Raw genomic sequence first — 13,056 nt, forward strand, 5'->3', positions numbered from 1 at the left:
AGACTTTTTCTCCTACTCAGAAGCTTCTATTTCGACCAATTTCAAGCATTAAATGACTCTAAACACACTTATTTTAGTTCCAAAAGTGATAATTCACATGCAATAGTCATTTACAGTCATAAAATTTAACTTAAAAAAATTGCAATTTCTGACCATCTGGAGAAAGTTCGACAGGTCTCGGGTCACAGTTTTTCATCAGAAAATGGATTTTTTGGACTGTAGAAAAATGTATTCAAAATGTCATTTGGATTGACACTCATGTTGAATATCTACTTTTTAAAGCCTCAATGTGACCAAAATTGCCATTTTTACAGACTTTTTCTCCTACTCAGAAGCATCTATTTCGACCAATTTCAGGCATTAAAATTACTCTAAACACACCTATTTTAGTTCCAAAAGTGTTAATTCACATGCAATAGTCATTTACATTAAAAAAATTAAACATAAAAAAATTACAATTTCTGACCATCTGGAGAAAGTTTGACAGGTCACGGGACACTGTTTATCTTCAGAAAATGGATTTTTTGTACTGTGGAAAAATGTATTCAAAATGTCATTTGGATTGTGTCTCATGTTGAATAACTACTTTTTAAAGCCCCAATTTGACCAAAATTGCCATTTTTACAGACTTTTTCTCCTACTCAAAAGCTTCTATTTCGACCAATTTCAGGCATTTAAATGACTCTAAACACACTTATGTTAGTTCCAAAAGTGATAATTAACATGCAATAGTCATTTACAGTCAAAAAATTAAACATAAAAAAATTACAATTTCTGACCATCTGGAGAAAGTTCGACAGGTCACGGGTCACCGTTTTTCATCAGAAAATTGATTTTTTTGGACTGTAGGAAAATGTATTCAAAATATCATTTGGATTGAGACTCATGTTGAATATCTACTTTTTAAAGCCTCAATGTGACCAAAATTGCCATTTTTACAGACATTTTCTCCTACTCAGAAGCATCTATTTCGACCAATTTCAGGCATTAAAATTACTCTAAACACACTTATTTTAGTTACAATTCTGACCATCTGGAGAAAGTTCGACAGGTCACGGGACACTGTTTTTCATCAGAAAATTGATTTTTTTGCCTTTGGAAAAATGTATTCAAAATGTCATTTGGATTGAGCCTCGTGTTGAATAACTACTTTTTAAAGCCCCAATTTGACCAAAATTGCCATTTTTACAGACTTTTTCTCCTACTCAAAAGCTTCTATTTCGACCAATTTCAGGCATTTAAATGACTCTAAACAAACTTATTTTAGTTCCAAAAGTGATAATTAACATGCAATAGTCATTTACAGTCAAAAAATTAAACATAAAAAAATTACAATTTTTGACCATCTGGAGAAAGTTCGACAGGTCACGAGTCACTGTTTTTCATCAGAAAATGGATTTTTTGGACTGTAGAAAAATGTATTCAAAATTTCATTTGGATTGAGACTCATGTTGAATAACTACTTTTGAAAGCCTCAATGTGACCAAAATTGCCATTTTTACAGACTTTTTCTCCTACTCAGAAGCATCTATTTCTACCAATTTCAGGCATTAAAATGACTCTAAACACACGTATTTTAGTTACAAAAGTGATAATTCACATGCAATAGTCATTTACAGTCAAAAACTTAAACAATAAAAAATTACCAATTCTGACCATCTGGAGAAAGTTCGACAGGTCACGGGACACTATTTTTCATCAGAAAATTGATTTTTTTGACTTTAGAAAAATTTATTCAAAATGTCATTTGGACTGTGTCTCATGTTGAATGACTACTTTTTAAAGCCTCAATGTGACCACAATTGCCATTTTTACAGACTTTTTCTCCTTCTCAGAAGCTTCTATTTCGACCAATTTCAAGCATTAAATGACTCTAAACACACTTATTTTAGTTCCAAAAGTGATAATTCACATGCAATAGTCATTTACAGTCAAAAAATGTAACTTAAAAAAATTACAATTTCTGACCATCTGGAGAAAGTTCGACAGGTCTCGGGTCACCGTTTTTCATCAGAAAATTGATTTTTTGGACTGTAGAAAAATGTATTCAAAATGTCATTTGGATTGACACTCATGTTGAATATCTACATTTAAAGCCTCAATGTGACCAAAATTGCCATTTTTACAGACTTTTTCTCCTACTCAGAAGCATCTATTTCGACCAATTTCAGGCATTAAAATTACTCTAACACACCTATTTTAGTTCCAAAAGTGTTAATTCACATGCAATAGTCATTTACATTCAAAAAATTAAACATAAAAAAATTACAATTTCTGACCATCTGGAGAAAGTTCGACAGGTCATGGGACACTGTTTATCATCAGAAAATTGATTTTTTGTACTGTAGAAATATGTATTCAAAATGTCATTTGGATTGTGTCTCGTGTTGAATAACTACTTTTTAAAGCCCCAATTTGACCAAAATTGCCATTTTTACAGACTTTTTCTCCTACTCAAAAGCTTCTATTTCGACCAATTTCAGGCATTTAAATGACTCTAAACAAACTTATTTTAGTTCCAAAAGTGATAATTAACATGCAATAGTCATTTACAGTCAAAAAATTAAACATAAAAAAATTACAATTTCTGACCATCTGCAGAAAGTTCGACAGGTCACCGTTTTTCATCAGAAAATTGATTTTTTTGGACTGTAGAAAAATGTATACAAAATCTCATTTGGATTGAGACTCATGTTGAATTACTACTTTTTAAAGCCTCAATGTGACCAAAACTGCCATTTTTACAGACTTTTTCTCCTACTCAAAAGCTTCTATTTCGACCAATTTCAGGCATTTAAATGACTCTAAACACAATTATTTTAGTTCCAAAAGTGATAATTCACATGCAATAGTCATTTACAGTCAAAAAATGTAACTTAAAAAAATTACAATTTCTGACCATCTGGAGAAAGTTCGACAGGTCACGGGTCATCGTTTTTCATCAGAAAATGTTTTTTTAGTACTGTAGAAAAATGTATTCAAAATGTCATTTGGATTGTGCCTCATGTTGAATAACTACTTTTTAAAGCCTCAATGTGACCAAAATTGCCATTTTTACAGACTTTTTCTCCTACTCAGAAGCTTCTATTTCGATCAATTTCAGGCATTTAAATTACTCTAAACACACTTATTTTAGTTACAATTCTGACCATCTGGAGAAAGTTCGACAGGTCACGGGACACTGTTTTTCATCAGAAAATTGATATTTTTGCCTTTGGAAAAATGTATTCAAAATGTCATTTGGATTGAGCCTCATGTTGAATAACTACTATTTAAAGCACCAATTTGACCAAAATTGCCATTTTTACAGACTTTTTCTCCTACTCAAAAGCTACTATTTCGACCAATTTCAGGCATTTAAATGACTCTAAACAAACTTATTTTAGTTCCAAAAGTGATAAATAACATGCAATAGTCATTTACAGTCAAAAAATAAAACATAAAAAAATTACAATTTCTGACCATCTGGAGAAAGTTCGACAGGTCACGAGTCACTGTTTTTCATCAGAAAATGGATTTTTTGGACTGTAGAAAAATGTATTCAAAATTTCATTTGGATTGAGACTCATGTTGAATAACTACTTTTTAAAGCCTCAATGTGACCAAAATTGCCATTTTTACAGACTTTTTCTCCTACTCAGAAGCATCTATTTCTACCAATTTCAGGCATTAAAATGACTCTAAACACACTTATTTTAGTTACAAAGTGATAATTCACATGCAATAGTCATTTACAGTCAAAAACGTAAACAATAAAAAATTACCAATTCTGACCATCTGGAGAAAGTTCGACTGGTCACGGGACACTATTTTTCATCAGAAAATTGATTTTTTTGACTTTAGAAAAATTTATTCAAAATGTCATTTGGACTGTGTCTCATGTTGAATGACTACTTTTTAAAGCCTCAATGTGACCACAATTGCCATTTTTACAGACTTTTTCTCCTACTCAGAAGCTTTTATTTCGACCAATTTCAAGCATTGAATGACTCTAAACACACTTATTTTAGTTCCAAAAGTGATAATTCACATGCAATAGTCATTTACAGTCATAAAATTTAACTTAAAAAAATTACAATTTCTGACCATCTGGAGAAAGTTCGACAGGTCTCGGGTCACCGTTTTTCATCAGAAAATGGATTTTTTGGACTGTAGAAAAATGTATTCAAAATGTCATTTGGATTGACACTCATGTTGAATATCTACTTTTTAAAGCCTCAATGTGACCAAAATTGCCATTTTTACAGACTTTTTCTCCTACTCAGAAGCATCTATTTCGACCAATTTCAGGCATTAAAATTACTCTAAACACACCTATTTTAGTTCCAAAAGTGTTAATTCACATGCAATAGTCATTTACATAAAAAAAACTTAAACATAAAAAAATTACAATTTCTGACCATCTGGAGAAAGTTCGACAGGTCACGGGTCACCGTTTTTCATCAGAAAATTGATTTTTTTGGACTGTAGGAAAATGTATTCAAAATATCATTTGGATTGAGACTCTTGTTGAATATCTACTTTTTAAAGCCTCAATGTGACCAAAATTGCCATTTTTACAGACATTTTCTCCTACTCAGAAGCATCTATTTCGACCAATTTCAGGCATTAAAATTACTCTAAACACACTTATTTTAGTTACAATTCTGACCATCTGGAGAAAGTTTGACAGGTCACGGGACACTGTTTATCATCAGAAAATTGATTTTTTGTACTGTGGAAAAATGTATTCAAAATGTCATTTGGATTGTGTCTCATGTTGAATAACTACTTTTTAAAACCCCAATTTGACCAAAATTGCCATTTTTACAGACTTTTTCTCCTACTCAAAAGCTTCTATTTCGACCAATTTCAGGCATTTAAATGACTCTAAACACACTTATGTTAGTTCCAAAAGTGATAATTAACATGCAATAGTCATTTACAGTCAAAAAATTAAACATAAAAAAATTACAATTTCTGACCATCTGGAGAAAGTTCGACAGGTCACGGGTCACCGTTTTTCATCAGAAAATTGATTTTTTTGGACTGTAGGAAAATGTATTCAAAATATCATTTGGATTGAGACTCTTGTTGAATATCTACTTTTTAAAGCCTCAATGTGACCAAAATTGCCATTTTTACAGACTTTTTCTCCTACTCAGAAGCATCTATTTCGACCAATTTCAGGCATTAAAATTACTCTAAACACACCTATTTTAGTTCCAAAAGTGTTAATTCACATGCAATAGTCATTTACATAAAAAAAACTTAAACATAAAAAAATTACAATTTCTGACCATCTGGAGAAAGTTCGACAGGTCACGGGTCACCGTTTTTCATCAGAAAATTGATTTTTTTGGACTGTAGGAAAATGTATTCAAAATATCATTTGGATTGAGACTCTTGTTGAATATCTACTTTTTAAAGCCTCAATGTGACCAAAATTGCCATTTTTACAGACATTTTCTCCTACTCAGAAGCATCTATTTCGACCAATTTCAGGCATTAAAATTACTCTAAACACACTTATTTTAGTTACAATTCTGACCATCTGGAGAAAGTTTGACAGGTCACGGGACACTGTTTATCATCAGAAAATTGATTTTTTGTACTGTGGAAAAATGTATTCAAAATGTCATTTGGATTGTGTCTCATGTTGAATAACTACTTTTTAAAACCCCAATTTGACCAAAATTGCCATTTTTACAGACTTTTTCTCCTACTCAAAAGCTTCCATTTCGACCAATTTCAGGCATTTAAATGACTCTAAACACACTTATGTTAGTTCCAAAAGTGATAATTAACATGCAATAGTCATTTACAGTCAAAAAATTAAACATAAAAAAATTACAATTTCTGACCATCTGGAGAAAGTTCGACAGGTCACGGGTCACCGTTTTTCATCAGAAAATTGATTTTTTTGGACTGTAGGAAAATGTATTCAAAATATCATTTGGATTGAGACTCTTGTTGAATATCTACTTTTTAAAGCCTCAATGTGACCAAAATTGCCATTTTTACAGACATTTTCTCCTACTCAGAAGCATCTATTTCGACCAATTTCAGGCATTAAAATTACTCTAAACACACTTATTTTAGTTACAATTCTGACCATCTGGAGAAAGTTCGACAGGTCACGGGACACTGTTTTTCATCAGAAAATTGATTTTTTTGCCTTTGGAAAAATGTTTTCAAAATGTCATTTGGACTGTGTCTCATGTTGAATGACTACTTTTTAAAGCCTCAATGTGACCACAATTGCCATTTTTACAGACTTTTTCTCCTTCTCAGAAGCTTCTATTTCGACCAATTTCAAGCATTAAATGACTCTAAACACACTTATTTTAGTTCCAAAAGTGATAATTCACATGCAATAGTCATTTACAGTCAAAAAATGTAACTTAAAAAAATTACAATTTCTGACCATCTGGAGAAAGTTCGACAGGTCTCGGGTCACCGTTTTTCATCAGAAAATTGATTTTTTGGACTGTAGAAAAATGTATTCAAAATGTCATTTGGATTGACACTCATGTTGAATATCTACATTTAAAGCCTCAATGTGACCAAAATTGCCATTTTTACAGACTTTTTCTCCTACTCAGAAGCATCTATTTCGACCAATTTCAGGCATTTAAATTACTCTAAACACACTTATTTTAGTTACAAAAGTGATAATTCACATGCAATAGTCATTTACAGTCAAAAACTTACACAATAAAAAATTACCAATTCTGACCATCTGGAGAATGTTCGACAGGTCATGGGACACTATTTTTCATCAGAAAATTGATTTTTTTGACTTTAGAAAAATGTATTCAAAATGTCATTTGGACTGTGTCTCATGTTGAATGACTACTTTTTAAAGCCTCAATGTGACCACAATTGCCATTTTTACAGACTTTTTCTCCTACTCAGAAGCTTCTATTTCTACCAATTTCAAGCATTAAATGACTCTAAACACACTTATTTTAGTTCCAAAAGTGATAATTCACATGCAATAGTCATTTACAGTCAAAACATTTAACTTAAAAAAATTACAATTTCTGACCATCTGGAGAAAGTTCGACAGGTCTCGGGTCACCGTTTTTCATCAGAAAATTGATTTTTTGGACTGTAGAAAAATGTATTCAAAATGTCATTTGGATTGACACTCATGTTGAATATCTACTTTTAAAGCCTCAATGTGACCAAAATTGCCATTTTTACAGACGTTTTCTCCTACTCAGAAGCATCTATTTCGACCAATTTCAGGCATTAAAATTACTCTAAACACACCTATTTTAGTTCCAAAAGTGTTAATTCACATGCAATAGTCATTTACATTCAAAAAATTAAACATAAAAAAATTACAATTTCTGACCATCTGGAGAAAGTTCGACAGGTCACGGGACACTGTTTATCATCAGAAAATTGATTTTTTGTACTGTAGAAATATGTATTCAAAATGTCATTTGGATTGTGTCTCGTGTTGAATAACTACTTTTTAAAGCCCCAATTTGACCAAAATTGCCATTTTTACAGACTTTTTCTCCTACTCAAAAGCTTCTATTTCGACCAATTTCAGGCATTTAAATGACTCTAAACACACTTATGTTAGTTCCAAAAGTGATAATTAACATGCAATAGTCATTTACAGTCAAAAAATTAAACATAAAAAAATTACAATTTCTGACCATCTGGAGAAAGTTCGACAGGTCATGGGTCACCGTTTTTCATCAGAAAATTGATTTTTTTTGGACTGTAGGAAAATGTATTCAAAATATCATTTGGATTGAGACTCATGTTGAATATCTACTTTTTAAAGCCTCAATGTGACCAAAATTGCCATTTTTACAGACATTTTCTCCTATTCAGAAGCATCTATTTCGACCAATTTCAGGCATTAAAATTACTCTAAACACACTTATTTTAGTTACAATTCTGACCATCTGGAGAAAGTTCAACAGGTCACGGGACACTGTTTTTCATCAGAAAATTGATTTTTTTTGCCTTTGGAAAAATGTATTCAAAATGTCATTTGGATTGAGCCTCATGTTGAATAACTACTTTTTAAAGCCCCAATTTGACCAAAATTGCCATTTTTACAGACTTTTTCTCCTACTCAAAAGCTTCTATTTCGACCAATTTCAGGCATTTAAATGACTCTAAACAAACTTATTTTAGTTCCAAAAGTGATAATTAACATGCAATAGTCATTTACAGTCAAAAAATTAAACATAAAAAAATTACAATTTCTGACCATCTGCAGAAAGTTCGACAGGTCACCGTTTTTCATCAGAAAATGGATTTTTTTGGACTGTAGAAAAATGTATACAAAATCTCATTTGGATTGAGACTCATGTTGAATTACTACTTTTTAAAGCCTCAATGTGACCAAAACTGCCATTTTTACAGACTTTTTCTCCTACTCAAAAGCTTCTATTTCGACCAATTTCAGGCATTTAAATGACTCTAAACACACCTATTTTAGTTACAAAAGTGATAATTCACATGCAATAGTCATTTACAGTCAAAAAATGTAACTTAAAAAAATTACAATTTCTGACCATCTGGAGAAAGTTCGACAGGTCACGAGTCATCGTTTTTCATCAGAAAATGTTTTTTTAGTACTGTAGAAAAATGTATTCAAAATGTCATTTGGATTGTGCCTCATGTTGAATAACTACTTTTTAAAGCCTCAATGTGACCAAAATTGCCATTTTTACAGACTTTTTCTCCTACTCAGAAGCTTCTATTTCGATCAATTTCAGGCATTTAAATTACTCTAAACACACTTATTTTAGTTACAATTCTGACCATCTGGAGAAAGTTCGACAGGTCACGGGACACTGTTTTTCATCAGAAAATTGATATTTTTGCCTTTGGAAAAATGTATTCAAAATGTCATTTGGATTGAGCCTCATGTTGAATGACTACTATTTAAAGCACCAATTTGACCAAAATTGCCATTTTTACAGACTTTTTCTCCTACTCAAAAGCTACTATTTCGACCAATTTCAGGCATTTAAATGACTCTAAACAAACTTATTTTAGTTCCAAAAGTGATAATTAACATGCAATAGTCATTTACAGTCAAAAAATTAAACATAAAAAAATTACAATTTCTGACCATCTGGAGAAAGTTCGACAGGTCACGAGTCACTGTTTTTCATCGGAAAATGGATTTTTGGACTGTAGAAAAATGTATTCAAAATTTCATTTGGATTGAGACTCATGTTGAATAACTACTTTTTAAAGCCTCAATGTGACCAAAATTGCCATTTTTACAGACTTTTTCTCCTACTCAGAAGCATCTATTTCTACCAATTTCAGGCATTAAAATGACTCTAAACACACTTATTTTAGTTACAAAGTGATAATTCACATGCAATAGTCATTTACAGTCAAAAACTTAAACAATAAAAAATTACCAATTCTGACCATCTGGAGAAAGTTCGACTGGTCACGGGACACTATTTTTCATCAGAAAATTGATTTTTTTTACTTTAGAAAAATTTATTCAAAATGTCATTTGGACTGTGTCTCGTGTTGAATGACTACTTTTTAAAGCCTCAATGTGACCACAATTGCCATTTTTACAGACTTTTTCTCCTACTCAGAAGCTTCTATTTCGACCAATTTCAAGCATTAAATGACTCTAAACACACTTATTTTAGTTCCAAAAGTGATAATTCACATGCAATAGTCATTTACAGTCATAAAATTTAACTTAAAAAAATTGCAATTTCTGACCATCTGGAGAAAGTTCGACAGGTCTCGGGTCACAGTTTTTCATCAGAAAATGGATTTTTTGGACTGTAGAAAAATGTATTCAAAATGTCATTTGGATTGACACTCATGTTGAATATCTACTTTTTAAAGCCTCAATGTGACCAAAATTGCCATTTTTACAGACTTTTTCTCCTACTCAGAAGCATCTATTTCGACCAATTTCAGGCATTAAAATTACTCTAAACACACCTATTTTAGTTCCAAAAGTGTTAATTCACATGCAATAGTCATTTACATTAAAAAAATTAAACATAAAAAAATTACAATTTCTGACCATCTGGAGAAAGTTTGACAGGTCACGGGACACTGTTTATCTTCAGAAAATGGATTTTTTGTACTGTGGAAAAATGTATTCAAAATGTCATTTGGATTGTGTCTCATGTTGAATAACTACTTTTTAAAGCCCCAATTTGACCAAAATTGCCATTTTTACAGACTTTTTCTCCTACTCAAAAGCTTCTATTTCGACCAATTTCAGGCATTTAAATGACTCTAAACACACTTATGTTAGTTCCAAAAGTGATAATTAACATGCAATAGTCATTTACAGTCAAACAATTAAACATAAAAAAATTACAATTTCTGACCATCTGGAGAAAGTTCGACAGGTCACGGGTCACCGTTTTTCATCAGAAAATTGATTTTTTTGGACTGTAGGAAAATGTATTCAAAATATCATTTGGATTGAGACTCATGTTGAATATCTACTTTTTAAAGCCTCAATGTGACCAAAATTGCCATTTTTACAGACATTTTCTCCTACTCAGAAGCATCTATTTCGACCAATTTCAGGCATTAAAATTACTCTAAACACACTTATTTTAGTTACAATTCTGACCATCTGGAGAAAGTTCGACAGGTCACGAGTCACTGTTTTTCATCGGAAAATTGATTTTTTGGACTGTGGAAAAATGTATTCAAAATTTCATTTGGATTGAGACTCATGTTGAATAACTACTTTTTAAAGCCTCAATGTGACCAAAATTGCCATTTTTACAGACTTTTTCTCCTACTCAGAAGCATCTATTTCTACCAATTTCAGGCATTAAAATGACTCTAAACACACTTATTTTAGTTACAAAGTGATAATTCACATGCAATAGTCATTTACAGTCAAAAACTTAAACAATAAAAAATTACCAATTCTGACCATCTGGAGAAAGTTCGACTGGTCACGGGACACTATTTTTCATCAGAAAATTGATTTTTTTTACTTTAGAAAAATTTATTCAAAATGTCATTTGGACTGTGTCTCATGTTGAATGACTACTTTTTAAAGCCTCAATGTGACCACAATTGCCATTTTTACAGACTTTTTCTCCTACTCAGAAGCTTCTATTTCGACCAATTTCAAGCATTAAATGACTCTAAACACACTTATTTTAGTTCCAAAAGTGATAATTCACATGCAATAGTCATTTACAGTCATAAAATTTAACTTAAAAAAATTGCAATTTCTGACCATCTGGAGAAAGTTCGACAGGTCTCGGGTCACAGTTTTTCATCAGAAAATGGATTTTTTGGACTGTAGAAAAATGTATTCAAAATGTCATTTGGATTGACACTCATGTTGAATATCTACTTTTTAAAGCCTCAATGTGACCAAAATTGCCATTTTTACAGACTTTTTCTCCTACTCAGAAGCATCTATTTCGACCAATTTCAGGCATTAAAATTACTCTAAACACACCTATTTTAGTTCCAAAAGTGTTAATTCACATGCAATAGTCATTTACATTAAAAAAATTAAACATAAAAAAATTACAATTTCTGACCATCTGGAGAAAGTTTGACAGGTCACGGGACACTGTTTATCTTCAGAAAATGGATTTTTTGTACTGTGGAAAAATGTATTCAAAATGTCATTTGGATTGTGTCTCATGTTGAATAACTACTTTTTAAAGCCCCAATTTGACCAAAATTGCCATTTTTACAGACTTTTTCTCCTACTCAAAAGCTTCTATTTCGACCAATTTCAGGCATTTAAATGACTCTAAACACACTTATGTTAGTTCCAAAAGTGATAATTAACATGCAATAGTCATTTACAGTCAAACAATTAAACATAAAAAAATTACAATTTCTGACCATCTGGAGAAAGTTCGACAGGTCACGGGTCACCGTTTTTCATCAGAAAATTGATTTTTTTGGACTGTAGGAAAATGTATTCAAAATATCATTTGGATTGAGACTCATGTTGAATATCTACTTTTTAAAGCCTCAATGTGACCAAAATTGCCATTTTTACAGACATTTTCTCCTACTCAGAAGCATCTATTTCGACCAATTTCAGGCATTAAAATTACTCTAAACACACTTATTTTAGTTACAATTCTGACCATCTGGAGAAAGTTCGACAGGTCACGGGACACTGTTTTTCATCAGAAAATTGATTTTTTTGCCTTTGGAAAAATGTATTCAAAATGTCATTTGGATTGAGCCTCGTGTTGAATAACTACTTTTTAAAGCCCCAATTTGACCAAAATTGCCATTTATACAGACTTTTTCTCCTACTCAAAAGCTTCTATTTCGACCAATTTCAGGCATTTAAATGACTCTAAACAAACGTATTTTAGTTCCAAAAGTGATAATTAACATGCAATAGTCATTTACAGTCAAAAAATTAAACATAAAAAAATTACAATTTTTGACCATCTGGAGAAAGTTCGACAGGTCACGAGTCACTGTTTTTCATCAGAAAATGGATTTTTTGGACTGTAGAAAAATGTATTCAAAATTTCATTTGGATTGAGACTCATGTTGAATAACTACTTTTGAAAGCCTCAATGTGACCAAAATTGCCATTTTTACAGACTTTTTCTCCTACTCAGAAGCTTCTATTTCTACCAATTTCAGGCATTAAAATGACTCTAAACACACGTATTTTAGTTACAAAAGTGATAATTCACATGCAATAGTCATTTACAGTCAAAAACTTAAACAATAAAAAATTACCAATTCTGACCATCTGGAGAAAGTTCGACAGGTCACGGGACACTATTTTTCATCAGAAAATTGATTTTTTTGACTTTAGAAAAATTTATTCAAAATGTCATTTGGACTGTGTCTCATGTTGAATGACTACTTTTTAAAGCCTCAATGTGACCACAATTGCCATTTTTACAGACTTTTTCTCCTACTCAGAAGCTTCTATTTCGACCAATTTCAGGCATTAAAATTACTCTAACACACCTATTTTAGTTCCAAAAGTGTTAATTCACATGCAATAGTCATTTACATTCAAAAAATTAAACATAAAAAAATTACAATTTCTGACCATCTGGAGAAAGTTCGACAGGTCAC

Source organism: Triturus cristatus, chromosome 8 (genome assembly GCF_964204655.1).
Source record: "Triturus cristatus chromosome 8, aTriCri1.1, whole genome shotgun sequence".
In the NCBI taxonomy this organism is placed as follows: Eukaryota; Metazoa; Chordata; class Amphibia; order Caudata; family Salamandridae; genus Triturus; species Triturus cristatus.